Genomic DNA, 16,603 nt, shown 5'->3' with positions numbered 1-16,603 from the left:
TATTTTCTCTTGTTCATAATTATGGCTTTTGCATTTAATTAAAAATATGCATAAGTTTGCCAGTTTTCACTGTGATAAGATTATCTGTGCAGTCCCTGCAACATATGTCATGATGTGACATGACTGTGCAAAGGGCAGGGAGATTTTAGCTATATTTTAATTACTGAGACCTGGCTGGGTGAAGGGGGAGGGTCCCCTTCATGGAGATCTGTCCAGCCAGGTTTTTTGTTCTGTATCACTTGCAACCCCACGACAGGAGAGGTAGTGTGGCAACTGGTTACCAGGAGACCCCAGCTGTTGCAAGGAGTGCTGTTCTGCAGGGGGTCAGATGTGAGTTGTTACATTTCATGCTGGGCCAAAGGGACAAGCTAAGGTGCTGGTATTGTACTACTCTCTCTCACCAAACTGCTTAATCTCCTTGAAGGGGTAATTGTGGGTTTGCCCAGCCGTTACTACTGGGCGATTTCAAACTCCCCTCCTTGGGGCCTGAGGCAGCCCGGGAATTCATATCCACAGTATTCACTGTGTAGCTGATGTGTCATTATACAGTTCTTGGGGAGTTTTCCATCAGTCCATTGTCATAGGCAGCTCACTTCCTTATTATTTATTAAATTTATATGCTGCCTGACTCCCAGCAACTGTGGGCAGTTTACAAATTGTTAAAAAAAATCAAGACAAAAAACCAACACAAAACAAGAACAAAGATGGCAGAGATAACAAACCCAGATGGGAACAAAGAAAAAGAAAAAAAGGGAGCTTTAATCATGCTCACCAAAGGCCTGGGCGAAGAACCGGGTCTTCAGGGCCCTTTGAAAGGGTGGGGGAAGCCACCTTCTGCAGGGAGGAGGCACCTATTAGGATGGTCGGCCCCAAATGTCCAATGAGTCCTGTTCTTGATGGTACTTGGGGACTTCCCCAGTAATTGGATGGTGCTTCTTTTAGGTGCCTTGTTGACCATTAGAATACAGAGGCAACAGGTGCTTGACAGGATTGTCCTAAGGAGCTTCTCCCTGTGTAGCTTCTAGGTTTACTGAGGAGCATTGTGAAATGAAGCTGGCGAAGAGAGGGCCTGGAGTGACACTGGTGGAAAACAAAAAGTGAAAGCTACCAGACGTAAGTGCCCAGGCTCTATCCCACAAGCACATAAGCAATTCATCCTTCTTGATCTATAGGCAGGTTTCATAGTAATCAACTTTGGACAAATCTTTGATCTGAGGATTTGTCCTTTAAATCAAGGTTTACTGCAAATGACTCCATTTACCTCAATTGTGTAATTATGCAAAGGATATAAATGGACACAATGATGTGAATTTGGATTTAATAGACATTTGGATTTAATGGACACACACTCCACCCAAATGCTTCATTAAACTGGAGTTTTATTGTATGCCCTATATATAGGTCTTTCTGCTATAGAAAATATATATCATGTAGAGGGACTACAGCATGGAAGCATTTTTCAGCAGCTTTTATTCCCAGTTCTAAAGGTTTGACCAGATGTTTAATATTTTAAGGCTCAGATGAAAAAAAGAAAAGAAAAAAGAATCTCAGAAGGTGTCAGTGACAATCACAGTTTGGTTAGAACCTTTACTGATTCATCTGTCACTCGGCAAACTTCTGTAAGTATTCCATCAGTTCCTGTAGCCTTCTGGCTAATGACTGGAGTACTGACCTGACTTCATCTCCTAGTACTAAAGGTGCTTCTAAAAAGGGAATATCTTCTCCTGAAAGAAGATATTCAGCATATTTTTTCCATCTTTTGATCTTCAGTTACTGTCTCTCCAATGAATACCTTTACCATACCAACTCAAGGTTGGAACCTCCTTCTGAATTCAGAAATCTTTTGAAAAACTCCTTGCTTTTTTGTGCCTGTTTCCATCTTTGTGGTCTTTACAGATGTTGATGTAATACTGCTTCTTGTCTCTTCTCTCTGAAATTCTTTGTTAAGTTTCTTCCTGAAATCTTTTTTTTCCTTGGCTTTGGCTTCTCGTCTCATTTCTTTTTGGCTACAGTATTTCTACCATCTGTTCTGAGATCCAGTTTGCTTTCTTTTGTTTCTTGACCTTTGGCAGTCTCTTCTCACATTGACCCTTATCTGATTTCTTTTCACACTTCCTCTGACTCCCTATCAATAAAGTTTAGGAGTTCAAAGTGATTCCTGATGTTCCCTTTGAAAATGGAGTTTCTGAAACTGGATTGTCAGAAACTGGTAAGTTATTCTCGTGCTTCGTTTCTGTTTCCTAGGCCATATAGTCCAACAATGTTTTCCTCTTTACTGTTCCCAACTTTGGCATTCCAGCCTCCAACCACAAGAAGCACATTTTGCTTGTAAGTTGTATTGATTGCAGATTGAACTGATGATAAAACTCATCAACCTTCTCTTTTTCTGCATCAGTGGTTGAAAGCAACACTTCTTTGTTTTTGGTGTCCTGTGTAGTACACAGTATGATCTTCTGACCACAAGTCAGAATTCCAATCCATTTCAGTTCACTGATGCCTGAGATGTTAATGTGTGGTTGATTGATTTAATCTTTCACTGTGTTGTGCTTTCCCATGTTCATGCTTCTTATGTCTAGGTTCTCACGGTAATCCTGCCATTGCAGCTTTGGATTTTCTTTTGCTGCCTGGCAATATCAGCAACTAGACATTTCAAAGTTTTTAATCCTGTTGCATCATAATCAGCATTAGTACTCTGAAAGACCCTCAGCTGTTCCTCAACAGCATGTTGGGTGCCATTCCACCAGACAGCCCATCGTCTGGCCTTATTTCATCAATCTTTATCTTGTCTACCCATGTGGTTTTCTTGGTAAAATACAGAAATGGTTTAGTATTGCCTTCTCCCACACAGCAGGAGATTATGTCATTGTCTTTAAAGTGATCATCTACCTCCAACATCTTCCTATATCACTGTTATTCAATATAGGTGCCTGCTTGCTTTAGCTGAGCAGCTGGGGTGACCTTCAGGCACTGAGTGACCCTGCTGGGAGTATATACTCTTGACTTACTCTTGTTCTTTGCTCATTCCTCCAGGAAAAAAAGTGCTGCTGTGAGGCAGCAGAGCAGGACTTAAGGGGGAGGTCAACAACCATACATACTAAATTATTATCTTGATAACTTTTCCAAATATATACTGCTAATCAGTATAGTTAGAATATACTGTGTCCTTTTGTTACCATCTAATGGTCATCCATATTTTTGTAGACTACTATAATTGGAATGTAAGAGTCCAGATGACCACTAGATGATAGCAAGGAGTTTTGGTTTTTTTAATCTCTTTGCTGCCATCTCATGGTCATCTGAATTCTTGCAACCCAAATATGGGAGCCCCATTTCTTGCACTTGGAGTGCATTCAAATGGAATTTGTTTGGTTTTGCTTTAGTTTCTTATGAGAAACAGCCATTGTAGTTTGTAAAGAGCTTTGTGTGTGTGTGTGTGCTGTGTGAATGCAGCTGTGATTTATTCAGTCATCATCAATAGTTAAACAAGCTAAGCCTTAGTGCAATACATAAATCCAGTCACAAGAGATGGAACATAGCAAAATGAGGCAAGCAAGTATTTTAACGGACTGTATCTTTATATAGTTTAAAGGGGTGAACAAGACCGACAAAGGCTACATCCTTTATCCCTGTGGAACTTAAGGAATAGGGAAACTTGAAATAACAGTCACAGAAGAACTGGAAATGCCCGTTTTCCTTCTCAGAACAAAGAATGCTGAAAACCTGAGTTACCCAGAGTTCAGGGGCTACTCTAGTTAAGGCAAAAATTCCATTCAGTTTTGCAAATGTACACGTCTGTCCTTCTGCCTTTGTGCAGGAATGTTGAGTTGCCCTGGCCTTTAACCTCATTCTGTTTTCACACTGCTTCCTTTAAAGAAGTATCAGCATCACTTGAAGATCAGGTAACGTGATGCTTTGGGAAGAGGAGCGCGATGATCGATTGCGTGAATGCACGCAGCAATATGCCTGGAGCGCCTGGGGATCACGTCACGCTACAAACGCTTCCCCGTAACGCAATCTACAGCAGGCGGCCTTCCCATCTCGCGCTAAATCATCCCCAGGCGATCTCTTTGTTTTGGCTTAGCGCGAGGTGTGAACCCCGCCCGTCTGCCAGCAAACGAAGCCATAAAGTTACGAGGCTGGTTCGGTGGCTAGAGCGGCCAGGATTCAGCCCCTCCTCTCGCTTCCTGCTCTGCTGCCCGACGAGGGTGTTGAGGTTGGCGTGTTTCCGGTGACGGTCTGGGAGGAGGGGACGGAGGGGAGAACCGCGGCGCGGAGGTCGGTGCCCGGAGGGAGGTGAAAAGAGGTCCGTGATTGTGGCCGGTTGCGAACGGGGGAAGGTGCTGCTGGCCTGGGCTCGCCTCCCAAGGAGCGGCTGCGGGAGTGGGGACCGGTGGCGCTGGTGGTTTGTTTTGGGGGCGCGATGGGGAAGGGGGCAGGAGTAGCTGCGCGGAGGGGCTCAGGCATCGTCGCTGGAAGCGGCCGGCACGTCTGGCGGACGGGCAGGGGCAAGTCGGAGAGTCCGTGGCGAGAGGAGACCCGTTTGCGTTGGAAAAGGGCGGCCGATGGACAGCGTGGGACGGACGGTGCAGCTGCCCTTCGTTTTGGTAGAAGGGGGCCGGCGGCAGGCGTTTTGTTCCGAGAATGTGCGGCCGAGGGTTGTCCGGCGAGAGAATGGGGCTCCCTGGAAAGCCAGAGTAGTGGAGGGTGGTGGGAGTCCCGTCCAGCCGCAGAATTCCCTCGGAGACGTTGGGGCAGTCGCTTTCTCGGCCCAGCCTACCTCGCAGGGTTGTTGTTGTGGGGCTAGACTAGGAAAGACCCTGTCCCCCATTGTCGAGCTCTCAGAGAAAAAGTAGGATACTAATGCGGTAGAAAAACAAACGGTGCAGCATGGTGATGATCCGTGGGCGATCTGGTCTGGGGGAGCCCAGTGTAAACAGTTCTGTATGGGAAGCAAGCATTGCCACTCTTCTCACCCCGCTTTCGCGCACAGGCTGATTCTAAACCTTGACAGTACGCTCTGTGTTGTTGTAGAAAAGAGAAGGCACATTTAAAATAAAAAATAAAACCCACCAGAACCCATAATCACAGCTCCATTAGTTGTCCCTGATTGTATTTTTTTTTAAGGATGAGAAGTGGTTATGGTGATAAGCATCAAGGCCAGAAAGTTCTGACATACCAGGACAAATGTGGTCCTGCCTCCTTTTACACTCTGGTCATTTGGAGCCTTAATAAACTAGCCTGTTCTGGTCTTCAACTTAATGGGACAACTGAATGAGATTTAGGAGTAGCTGGTGGGTTATTTCAAAGACACGCGTGGTTGGGCTGGTGAAGAAAGTGTGGACCTCAGGAGCTAACATAAAAAGGAATAGGAGCATATTTTAGTTGAATTGGCAAGATTCTTGCAAAATTTACTTGGCAGCATTTTGGAAAAGGTGATTATGTGAAGATTAAAAGATGAGCTGGACCTGAATGGGCAGGGGAGTAGAAGATCACAGTCTGCCATTCTGAGCTCTTTTAAAGAAGGAATAAATATACTTGCATCTTGGTTGATAAGCTGTAGTCAACAGTATGTTGGCCTGAAATTGTAGCTTGCATAGAACAATGTGACCATGCTTGGAGTGAAACAGGGCTTTGGTTATGTTTGGGCTGTTTTGTCCAAAATGTGCCAATACTGTCCTTACTGTTAGTAGGAATTGTTGTGCATGTTACAAGAATAACTAAGGCTGACAACCTAGTCTATCTTCTCTGTGTTACTAAAAAGTGTTTTGTGAAAGCCTTGATTGACAAAAAAACATGATAAGTAGTGGACAGCACTGTCCATGGGGCGGGGGGGGTGAAAATTGGCAAGATGGCAGTGGAAGCATTATGATGCAGTCCCTACCTCTTTTGAATGCATTTGTGACATAGATGCAGATTGAAAAGGGGCAGGGCTTGCATTGTAATGCTCTGTCTGCTACTTCGCTGATTTTGCTCCCATGCCCCCACAGACTCTGCTGGCAGAGAAGGTCAATTCATTTGGGCCCAGCTGGAGATTATTATTATATTTCTATCCTGTCTATCTGGTACAACTCAAGATGGCATATATGGCATATGAAAGATTGCAATATGGAGTGTTAGAGAAATAAATGGTGAATATGATGAATTGAACAAAATGAAAGAAAAATATGTTGTGTGTTTGTGAAACTAAAAAGAGAGGTGAAATAGATCTGAATGAAGATGGCATGATTTTGTGGAGCAGAGTTGATGAACATAGGCAAAGATATAAAGGTGAAGATTTAATTATAAATGAAAAGAAGAAAACATACTCTAATACATATGCTTCACAAAGGGGCCTCACTCAAAATAAGATGTAACCCCCAGGGCCATTTCACCAGTGCCATTGGAAGTGAGAAAGGCATCAAACAAGGCTGCATATTGGCCCCACTCTTACTCAATTTCTATATCAACTCCATGGTAGGCCATCTCCTCAACACAAACTTTCTCTCCCCAAAACTTGCTGGAAGACACATCTCTGTTCTTCTCTATGCAGAAGTTGCAGCAATTCTTTCAAGTACATCTGTTGGCCTTAAAAGAGCACTGAGAGCACTAACACAGTACTGCAAGGAAGACCAGTTAGTACTCAATTATCAGAAAACTAAACTCATGGCAATTGCCAAAAGGCCCAAGAGCCACCCCTGGAGCATAGATGGCCACAAGATTGAGCAGGTCTCCTGTTTCAAATACCTGGGAGTAGTCCTTCATTCTGCCAGCAGTAGGGAAGCCCATGAGACTACCTTACTGAAAATGCACAGAGAAGCTTATCTGCCATCCTTAAATTCCTCAAGACAAGAGGTGGCCACTATATTCCTGCATCACTCAAATTATTTGAAGCCAAGCCAATAACACAACTTCTTTATGGTGCCCAGTTGGGCCCCTTCTCCAATTTTGCACCATTAGAACTTGTACAATCCAAATTTCTAAGATCGGCCCTTCAAGTCCTAAAATGTGTCTCTAATGCCACCCTGAGATTAGAGACAGGCCTCATGAAAGTGGAGGCTAGAGTGTGGGTGACCATACTCAACTATTGGCTCACACTATCTGTTTTTCCCCTTGGCCTTGCCCCATTAACTATGAGGGATGCTTTTCTGTCCACATGGAAACAGGCAGTAGCAACTAAAATCTCATCCTTGGGCTTCTCTCCAGGTCTTCTACTTGGCATGGGATATGACCAGCCATAGCACTTATTAAACAACATGCAGCAGACAGAGCACCAATTGGATCTAGCCAGGTCCCCAACCTTTATTGCCAGTGAATCCAACAGGTATTCTGCCTTCCCTATGAAATACTTAACTAAACTTGAAGTACCTAACACTGGAGGGCCTTTACTCTGGCACAGTGTCATGCCCTCCCCTCAGCTGTCCTTGAAGGCCGATGCAGGAAGATTCCTCACCCAGAGAGACAATGCCCCTGTGATTCTGGACACACAGAAACAACAGTGCATGTGCTTGTCCTGTGTTACAAGACATTTGTACTAGCCTCATCTCACCATTATTGTATAAATACCCAGGACACACAGGACAATTCTGCACCTCCCTGCTGCTTTCAGATACCAACCCTGCTACAACATATAATGTTGCCAGGTTCTGCGCATCAGCAGTTAAAACCTGTGCCATAAACAACTCTTAATAAGCATCTAGTTCATCATATTAGTACGCTCTGTAATTGGATAGATATAGTCTGCTATTTACTAACCTTTATGCTCCCCTACACACTTCTAATGCTCCTACCCCTCCTTTTAGTTTCCTTTTAGATATATTGTTTTATATCTTTTAGCTTTTTATTATTATTATTATTATTTTAGACTCTGATGTATTTTCTATGCTATTTAATTGACTGTATCCCACCCTCCTTATGCTGGTCTTTGACCACAATAAAGGATTGATTGATTGATTGATTGATTGATTGATTGATTGATGAAAACATGTTGGTGCATATGAAAGTAGGAATTGTTAAGTTGGTGACAGGTACATGTTATGATACAGTGAATGTGATAATAGAAGAACCAAGTATGAGTCTGGGGAAATATTTATTTATTTATTTATTTATTTATTTATTTATTTATTTATTTTTAAACTTGTATGCCACCCATCTCCTCCAGCGGGTGACTCTGGGCAGCTCACAATAACAAAAAAGAAAAAACACACCAATTCCTCCAACAGTGGCTAAAATCCGTAAATAATTAAAATACAAACATACATTAAAAAGTCCTAAAACCCCCCTATATATTTTAGCACTAACACCTTCAGGATGCTGGGGGGGAACCAGAACCCATCACCCCACCAGCCATCTCCACAGATGCGAGCCCCCATCCAGCCCCCAGGGCTTCTGGCAAAGCCAGGATTTAACCCCTTTTCTGAAGGCCATGAGGGAGGGGGTACACCAGACCTCGGGAGGCAGGATGTTCCATAGGGCGGGAGCCACAGCAGAAAAGGCCCTCTGCCTAGACCCCACCAATCAAAATTGCTGCAACATTTTGTGAAAATAGTAGAACATTTTGAATAAATGCAACCTGGTAGAAGCAATTATTTTGCTAGGGGACATGACTGGATGGATGGAAATGAGATGAGAGAATACAAAAAAGGTTATTGGGGCATTTGGAGACCTATAGATGAGAATGATTGGAGAATATCTGCTTAGAATATCTGTTTGTTTTGAATGTGCATGTGTATTCATGTGTACCCATAGCAAAGGAATAATTGTAAATAGAAAAGCATGATTGATTTTATTGTTTTTGATGAAAGACTGAGAGAATTAGTGAAGGCAGCAAAGATGATGAGAGGTCCCAAAGGAAAAGTGAAATGAAGTCTAAATATTAGTGTCGAAAAATGGGTGAAATGCTATGAGAATATTAAAAAACGGTAGTGCTGCAGGGTTAGATTGTACAAACTGGGAAATGTGTAGATATGGTTTGCTTATGAAATTGTTGTGCAACTTGTTTAATATACATGTGAGGACTATATCTGTGCCTTTTGACTGGAAGAATGCTGCTGTTGTTTCTCAACATAAAGGGAAGGATAAGAAGAGGAACTGCAAAAACTACAGGGGAATTGCTTTATTAAGCGTACCTGGAAAGGTGTTTGAAAGAGTAGGATAATTAACAATGAGCAAAATTCAGAAAGTGCAGTGTGACTATGCTGGGCAAGAGGTAGGTGGACCAGATATTGTATGGAGTTGATGAGGTCCTGAAAAAGAGAGAAATAATACTTTTTAAAGAACAAAAGGCAATGTATGAGATAACATATGGATGTAGTAGAAATGAGTGGTTTGAGGATAGAAAGATATCAAGAGGTATAGTGAATGGTGTTGGTGTAATTAGTTTTAGTCATATTTTCTTCTCTCTTTGTTACGTCATCCCTTTCATTTCTTTGACTTAGGTTTCTTACTCCTTCTTTGTGCTCTGTATAATGTTGCTTACCCAGAAAGGGAATAATGTGATGGTACATTATTATATGCATTGTATATAATTGTATATAATGCATTGTATATAGAATTGTATGTGATTCTGTAGTTTTCAGTTTAAATGCTGCTTTTTATTTTTTAAGAGAAAAAAATCTCCAAAGAGATTAGCGTCTTAAAAAAAAATACAGTACAAAGCTACCTACATAGAATGAAGCTTTTGCTAATGAGAGAGACTAGCAGTGTTCTGGGGAGAAGAAGATAGACTTGGTGACTGAAACTTAGGCAAAATCCTTGATGTGTCTGCAAACAACCAAACGCATTGAAGCCAGTCCCAGCTTAATTAATAATAACCATCTTTATGTTAACTTAATCACCATTGTGGTTGCTTGCTGACGGCTGATAGTTGCAGTTTTTTAGGAGGGGAACTGATTAGGGTTGGAAAGGTGGACTAGATTGGGGAAAAGAGAAACAAGCTTCCATCTGTGTCCAAAGGCTAACAGAGAGGATCATCGTTAAAATAATACTGTCTTTGAGGTCCAGTTGACATAAGGAATCAGAGCCAAGGTAAACTACCAACAAGAAACTTTGGAAAAATTAACATCTTTCATAACCATGTGTCAACTCAAGATCTGGGTTTGAATGAACATAATAGGTTTTTTTTAAAAAAACAGGCATAGAGTATTACAGTATACTGATAAGATCTATTGGGTGGTTTAGGGCTGGGGAGGTATAGGAACTGATTTATGAGGGAGAAAGTATAGAGATGTTGAATTGTTAAGGTAGTTTTGAAATGAACTTTGGTGATATTGAGGGGACTACAGTGAAGTAAAGGAGAACAAGTTTGGTTATGTAAAAAGTTAAGTGCTTATACTAAAGAAAACACATCCAGAAGAAGGCTGAAAACCATGAGAGAAACGGAAGCTTGTCATTTTGTGGGGATTAATTCAAAAGCCAGCTTGAAGAATCCAAATAAATTATATTGTGGGGATGAGTGTTCTTGGCAGGTGTTCCTGTTTTCCCTCCATTCTAAGGTTCTGGAGGTTAAGTTTCTATTGAATAACAGTGTGCAGTGGGGGATGGTTTGGAAAATTAGCTTAAGGAGCAGCTGAAGGAATAGGGCTTGGACATGTATGGTGAACTGAAACAGTGCAGTGGCAAAAGAAGTATTTAAGACCCTTTTTGATGAAACAGCAACATCTGATGAAGAATTTTGTAACAAGTCCTTGCTTGTTAACAACTCTAGTAAAGTGTAGCAGATAATCTGGAGAACATTTCCTCTAAAATTTCAAGGGCATCTTCATACTTCAGTTTAGGAGCACATGTTAGCAGAGAGCAAATCTTGCTTGTGACAGTAAAGCAGGTCGTTGCTACCTTTGTTCAGTTGTGCAATTTACAAGCAAGGGAATAAGGTATTAATAATGTTTTGGTTGCATATTGGTCTCTTGGCTTGACCAGAGCTGTTATGATCACATAAAATAAAGGGATTGTGATGTAACTTTGATAAGCATCATTTTGCAAGCAAGAAGTGATCCGATATATATGCTAAGCATCCTCTGTTCCTCTAAAAGTTGGGGAACTTCTTCAAAATGATGGGCTGGCTGATCTAATTCCTGGTTGTGATTATTGTAATGCAAGTCTCTGCTTGCAAAGTCTTATGTGAAACAGGTGAAGAACAGCTGTTTAACTCTCATCTCTTATAGCCCTTTCTTGTTTCTTTGCTGCTCCTTTATATTGTGTAAGTTTGTGTTAGTACATTGGATCACAATAGAATCTGTGAGCTTCTTGAGTCACAATTACCTTTGTATGTTGTATGGTACATCTAATTACTCAGCTGTTTCCCAGGATAATGGATTAATAAATTTCTAGGGGAAAATTATAAGGGATTTTCTTATGCTAGTATCAGTCTTATATTCTGAGCCTGCTGTATAGTTGAACTTAAGACTGGCATTGAAAGTTTCACCTAAAAAATATAAGTATCGTGTAATATGTGTGATTTCAATTTGTGGCAAAAATGGTAGATGACTGTTTAGGTCAAATGGGCAACATACCTGTTGACGTGAAATAAGGCATCATTAGTATTTAAAGCAGAACATTATGAAATGAAAACTCATATGGTGAATGTTGAACACTTTTATTAATCGTATTTAATCTATTTGCTATTGCCACTAAAGAAACTCCAAGCATTATTTTTATGGTATGGTCTGGGCAAAGCTAAACACGAAGGAGCAACTTCTCACTGTAAACTACTTAGAAATGAGACAGAACTAAGTGTTAGAGAAGGCTGAAAAAATATACTGTTGGGAAATGTTTCAAATAAGCCAGACATAATATTAGTATGTTGCAAATAATATGCCATGCCTAAGGGTGTGGAAATGAACTGAATATTAATAAGGCGGCTTCTTGCATTGTTCTGTGTGTAAAGCAAATGATTAAGAGAGTATACATAATTTTGCATACTGCTCTGTAGTTATTAAAGATAGTAGGACATTAACACATCATATCACACTAGTATAAATTTGTATTTTTAACTTTCTGTTAAGACTGAAACTATTTATCTTTTTATATACTCCTATGACCACAGATTCTGGCTGTTAAGATAAATGATGACTTAATCTAAATAAGAAGAGGGAAAAAGATGGGCCATGGTGAGAGTTCAATTCAGAAGAGCAGCGCAACATCAGCATTGTCTTGTTGCTATTCAGGAAGAAATTCTACTACAGAAGGTAAAATAACTTTCTTTCACAGGTCAACACACTTTTTACTTTATTTTAATATCTACATCTCATTTTCTCTCGAAGTCCTGTGTTTAGCTGTGTTTTGTTTTGTGGTTTATCCTCTTCTTCAGGAAAAGTGGGTGCTAGGTCTCAGCAGATGTCCACACTTGGCCAATCTTACCTGGGCTCAGATGTTAATCAAGCTTAGGTGTAGTTATATAGATCTCCAAAGAACATTATCTCTGTAGCTTAATCTTTGAAGAAAAAAAATATCCCAGAAGAAAGCAATGGCAAACTATTGTCATTTTGCTGGCAAGAAAATTACATGGACATTTCTGTGAAGTTTCTAGGAACTGAACTTGTCTTGAAGGAGATTTTATCATTTCTATGGCTATTTCAGAAGTATGATGCTCAGGAAAGTAATTAAAGTCTTCTCTGCCTTGAAGAGTAATTTGCTTGGCAGCTTGTAAATCATGGAGCACACAAATTCTAAAATGTTATCTCATCTGTGAAGAAAATAAGCTTCTGATTTCAGTGTTCAGTGCCAAATTTTCTTCTAAGAAAGGTATAATTTGTTCATGCAGAGTGCAGGTAGATATATTCATGGATTTCATACATTTTTATGAAATGCTATAAAATAAGAACTCTGGTTTGTTTCAAAGGAGTTTAACAAGCCTTATACAAAGATTTCAGAGAACACAGATGATGCCTTTAACTTTGCATAAACATGGAAGGAGTAGCTATTAAATAATGAAAGGTGTTAGCTTTCAAGAACGGATGTCTATATTTCATATGCATGGCAAAGATTGTGTACGGCTGGACATAATTTATTTTAACAGAAATAATTGTCTCTACTTATATTTGTTTATGTAAATTCTGTTGGTGTTACCTCTTCTGAAGCAGTTTGTGTCAAGATAGAATGTTATGAACACTGATTTTTTATTATGTTGAATTTAATTCATTGGTTGATCAATTTATTTTTATTGATGGGATATATTTTCTATGTTTGTAATATGAAAAGACTGCTGATAATATCTTGAACTAATTGCATCATGAGGAATATAGTGAGATATATCTACACAGAATGGTTCTTTTCTGACAATCTTCCAGTCTAAGGAAGAGCAGATAGACAAAATATTTGCCAAACAGTAGAAGAGATATAAGCCGACTAGTCATAAGTAGTTCAAATGATTGTGGAATATTTCAACTCATTCTAAAGGGAAGAAATTCTGCAGCTTGAATTCCATGGGTTTTGGAATCCTCTGATTGATCTCCAGTATTTGCAGAGAAGGGAATAGGGGGGATAGCAGCCATCAGCAGTGATCTTATTACTAACTAGAATTGTGTAATCCAGATTGAAATTCTTTGGAAACAGAAAACCTTCTAAAATATAACGATAAATAATTTAGAATGTGTTTTCTGAGAAATTTCATTAAGACTGTTCCTAACAGTCTGCTTCTACAGTTGAGTATATTCCCCAGCAAAGATAAGTGGTACAGTTGCTTCTTTCAGATACCCGGATTGTTTTGTATGTGTCTGCTTCATTAAACAAGTGCTATCTTGGAAGTAAATTCCTTTTAAAAAAGAAGAAAACTCTGGAAATTTTCATCATAAACAAAACAGCTCGAAACAACATGAATAGATTGTTTGAAAGTTGTTTTTCTTGTCCCTGTCAGCAATAGACTAATTCAAATGTTGGCAAATAGTACATTTCAGCAGTTGACTACTATAAATCTGGTACAGTGGGGTATAATAATTATTTGGGTACTCCTCCATGGCCATAGAATCCACATTTCTTGATGTTTTTGATAAATTCCAAATACTGGGTTTAGCTAAGAAGAAAAACAGCTTATTTATATGATTATTCCGTTTCTGTAGGAATTGTGAAATGTGTGTATACAGTATGTCAAATCACAGATTTGGCTACCAAAGTACAATGCCAGTTAGATGTATGTGTGTGTAGATTTTTCTGGCAACATTATAAGGTATAAGGTTTGGAGAATGGTAGGCAACATTACTAATTTTCATCCCAGCATTTGAAGTGTTCATTTGTACAACTTTTTACTCTGGTGTAGCAAGCAAGATTGTGGTTGTGACTTGCAACAGTGGAAGAAAAACAGAACAAAAAGAGTCTGCTCAGGGTCTTGGTTCATACGGTAAACCATAATGTGGCTTAAATTTGGGATTTAAATGTATGAATCCAACAATCATTGCTTATAAACCATGACTTATGGTGTAATGGGTTATGTAAGCAAACCAAATTGTAGTTTATTCAAAAAACCTTGATTAAACAAAATATGGCTTAACATGTTGTGGGAATCAGTCTTAAAGATAAAAGGTAAAACTATTATATATTTTCGTGCTGTTCAGCTCTTAGATCTGACAACCCCATATTGAGAAACAGAAATGCTAATTTTGATTAATCACAACTGCTAAATTGTTAGTTGCCAGATGTTAGAGTGAATTAGAGGTCATTGTATTTTCCAGAGGGACCCCATCCTCACCTTTGTAATAGTTTTGAAGGGCAGTTTTGGTATAGGCTACAAGCAGGTTGAATATAAATATAGGTATAGATTAAACTATGGATATTATTTTCAAAGTAAATTCTTATTTATTTATTTATATTGTGATTATTTTTATGTGATTAAATTAATCATATTTGTAATTTGCAAATAGTCACTTGAAGTAGTAAAAACATACTCTACATGCAAAATATAGCATTGCATTATGCATCTATAGGAAGAATAAGCAATCAAGGTTAATGCTGTTCTGTAAAGTACAGAAATATTTCAAATACAAGATGATAAAAAAGGTGGCTAGATCCCTGCACTCTATTGAAAGGAATAGCCTGTAGTTTTAATCCATTTCCATCTTATTGCTGACGTGGTTAAAAAGCTTTACACAGCTGTAGCGGCTTTTTGTTAACATGAGCCAAATGCAAGCACATGATGTAATTTGATATCTGAAAACAGATCTAATGCAATTTATTGCGGGGGATTTGTCTTACTCATAAGACTGGCCCAAAAATGCCAAATAGCTTATAATTTTGGGGGGAAAGAATATGTTTTTCCATTTCGAGGCCAAGAAACTGATTTCATGTGATAAAATATAGAGTGTGATAGATTTCATGTGATAGAGTGGTAGAAGTTCAAATTGCAACTGGAAAGTCAGTTTGGATATTGAGATCTAGAGCTGTTTTACAGATTTATCTTATTAAAATATCTCTTAGCAATGCATTCCATTATCAAACCCATCAATACCCTGAAATATATTTTGAAATCCACAGGCTGCAGTTCTCAATTTTATTTATTTATTTAAATGTATTGGCCACCCAACTCCGGTGAACTCTTTCTAAATTGACACGTCTCATGTTTTCTTGCTGATTCTTTTCCTGGTTATTTAAATTACTTTGTGTTTGCAATACTTGTGAAATACTGTGTATTTTAGTTTTCCTATAGTGCCATAATAAAGTTAGATTATTTAATTACTAAACTGTGGAGAGACCTATTGAGAAACCTTGATTTCTCTATGCATTTTAACTTAGAATTTGTGAACATTGCTTCAAGATTAGAGCATGTCATTCTTCTGCAGTGAAGGGGATTTGTTTCTTAGTGTTTCTCTTATATTTTAACACTGTTTTTAAATTGAATTTATGTTTTACAATAAATGGCCTTTCACTTTTTGAAGCTAGTTGAACCTCAAATCATGCATGTTTCCACTGGTCCAATACTGTATCTGACTAATTACACTGGAAAGCCTCCAGAGCTCTCTGATATCTTACAGAATATCCTTACAAGCCTCATCAAGTTTCTTTCTGTTTTGCATGCAGAATATGTCGCAGTTATCTTATTTATGATTATTACTAAAATTTTAGTAATTTTGGTCTTTGGGGTGGTATCCATTTTTTTCAGTTTGAAGGACTTTGGACTTTGTCCTGTGCTTCAATTAATGTCTCTAGGTAAAAATCAAACCAAAGTGATATATTGGGTTTGGTTAAATTATCTGTTCTCAAAGCTGGGAATAAAATCTAAAAACTTGTTTGGTAGTTGTCATTTGGTAGTTGTTTCTGTATTTTAAGTTTTATAATCCTGTGACATCATGTGGGGGATTCAGAGCCCACAGTTCCTAAAGGGCCACAGGAGGCCATCTGATGATTCAAGGACATTACTGGAAGGTCTGTGCTTGAAATGCTTTGGGGGTTTTTAAATGTGGGGAATGGAGTAGGAGACCTTTCAAATCTTTCCCATTCCTACCCAAACCTGAGAGATGACCTGCTTGGCGGGGGAGGGGCGTAGATTTAAGGAAAGGGATCTAATATTAGGAAAGCAATGAAAGAAGGGAGAAAAAGACCATCAACAGAGCGAATAGGGATTATTCCAGAGACTGTACAAAAGATGTTGGAACATTTGAAAAGAATATTACAGTGGCAGTGGCAGTATCATTGATTGAAT

The 16,603-nt window shown here is 39.2% G+C and overlaps 1 protein-coding gene across 3 annotated transcripts in view; it reads left to right on the top strand.

Annotated features, from left to right (window-relative positions):
* Positions 1-4,221: 4,221 nt before the first annotated feature.
* RNF41 (ring finger protein 41) overlaps positions 4,222-16,603 on the top strand; it is a 34,577-nt gene continuing 22,195 nt past the window's right edge. Inside the window, exons 1-2 of one of the 3 annotated variants that reach the window (XM_007425777.3) lie at positions 4,222-4,303; positions 12,020-12,161. The gene's annotated coding sequence lies outside the window, so the exon portion shown is untranslated. Of the gene's footprint in view, positions 4,304-5,830; positions 10,003-12,019; positions 12,162-16,603 lie in introns of those variants that run through there. The other 2 variants (XM_025165153.2, XM_025165154.2) reach the window with 2 other exon arrangements.

This window comes from Python bivittatus, unplaced genomic scaffold, assembly GCF_059951505.1.
Source record: "Python bivittatus isolate LINGU-HERP-01145 unplaced genomic scaffold, Pbiv_v1 ctg000220_np1212, whole genome shotgun sequence".
In the NCBI taxonomy this organism is placed as follows: Eukaryota; Metazoa; Chordata; class Lepidosauria; order Squamata; family Pythonidae; genus Python; species Python bivittatus.
This window is presented reverse-complemented; position numbering and strand designations above follow the sequence as displayed.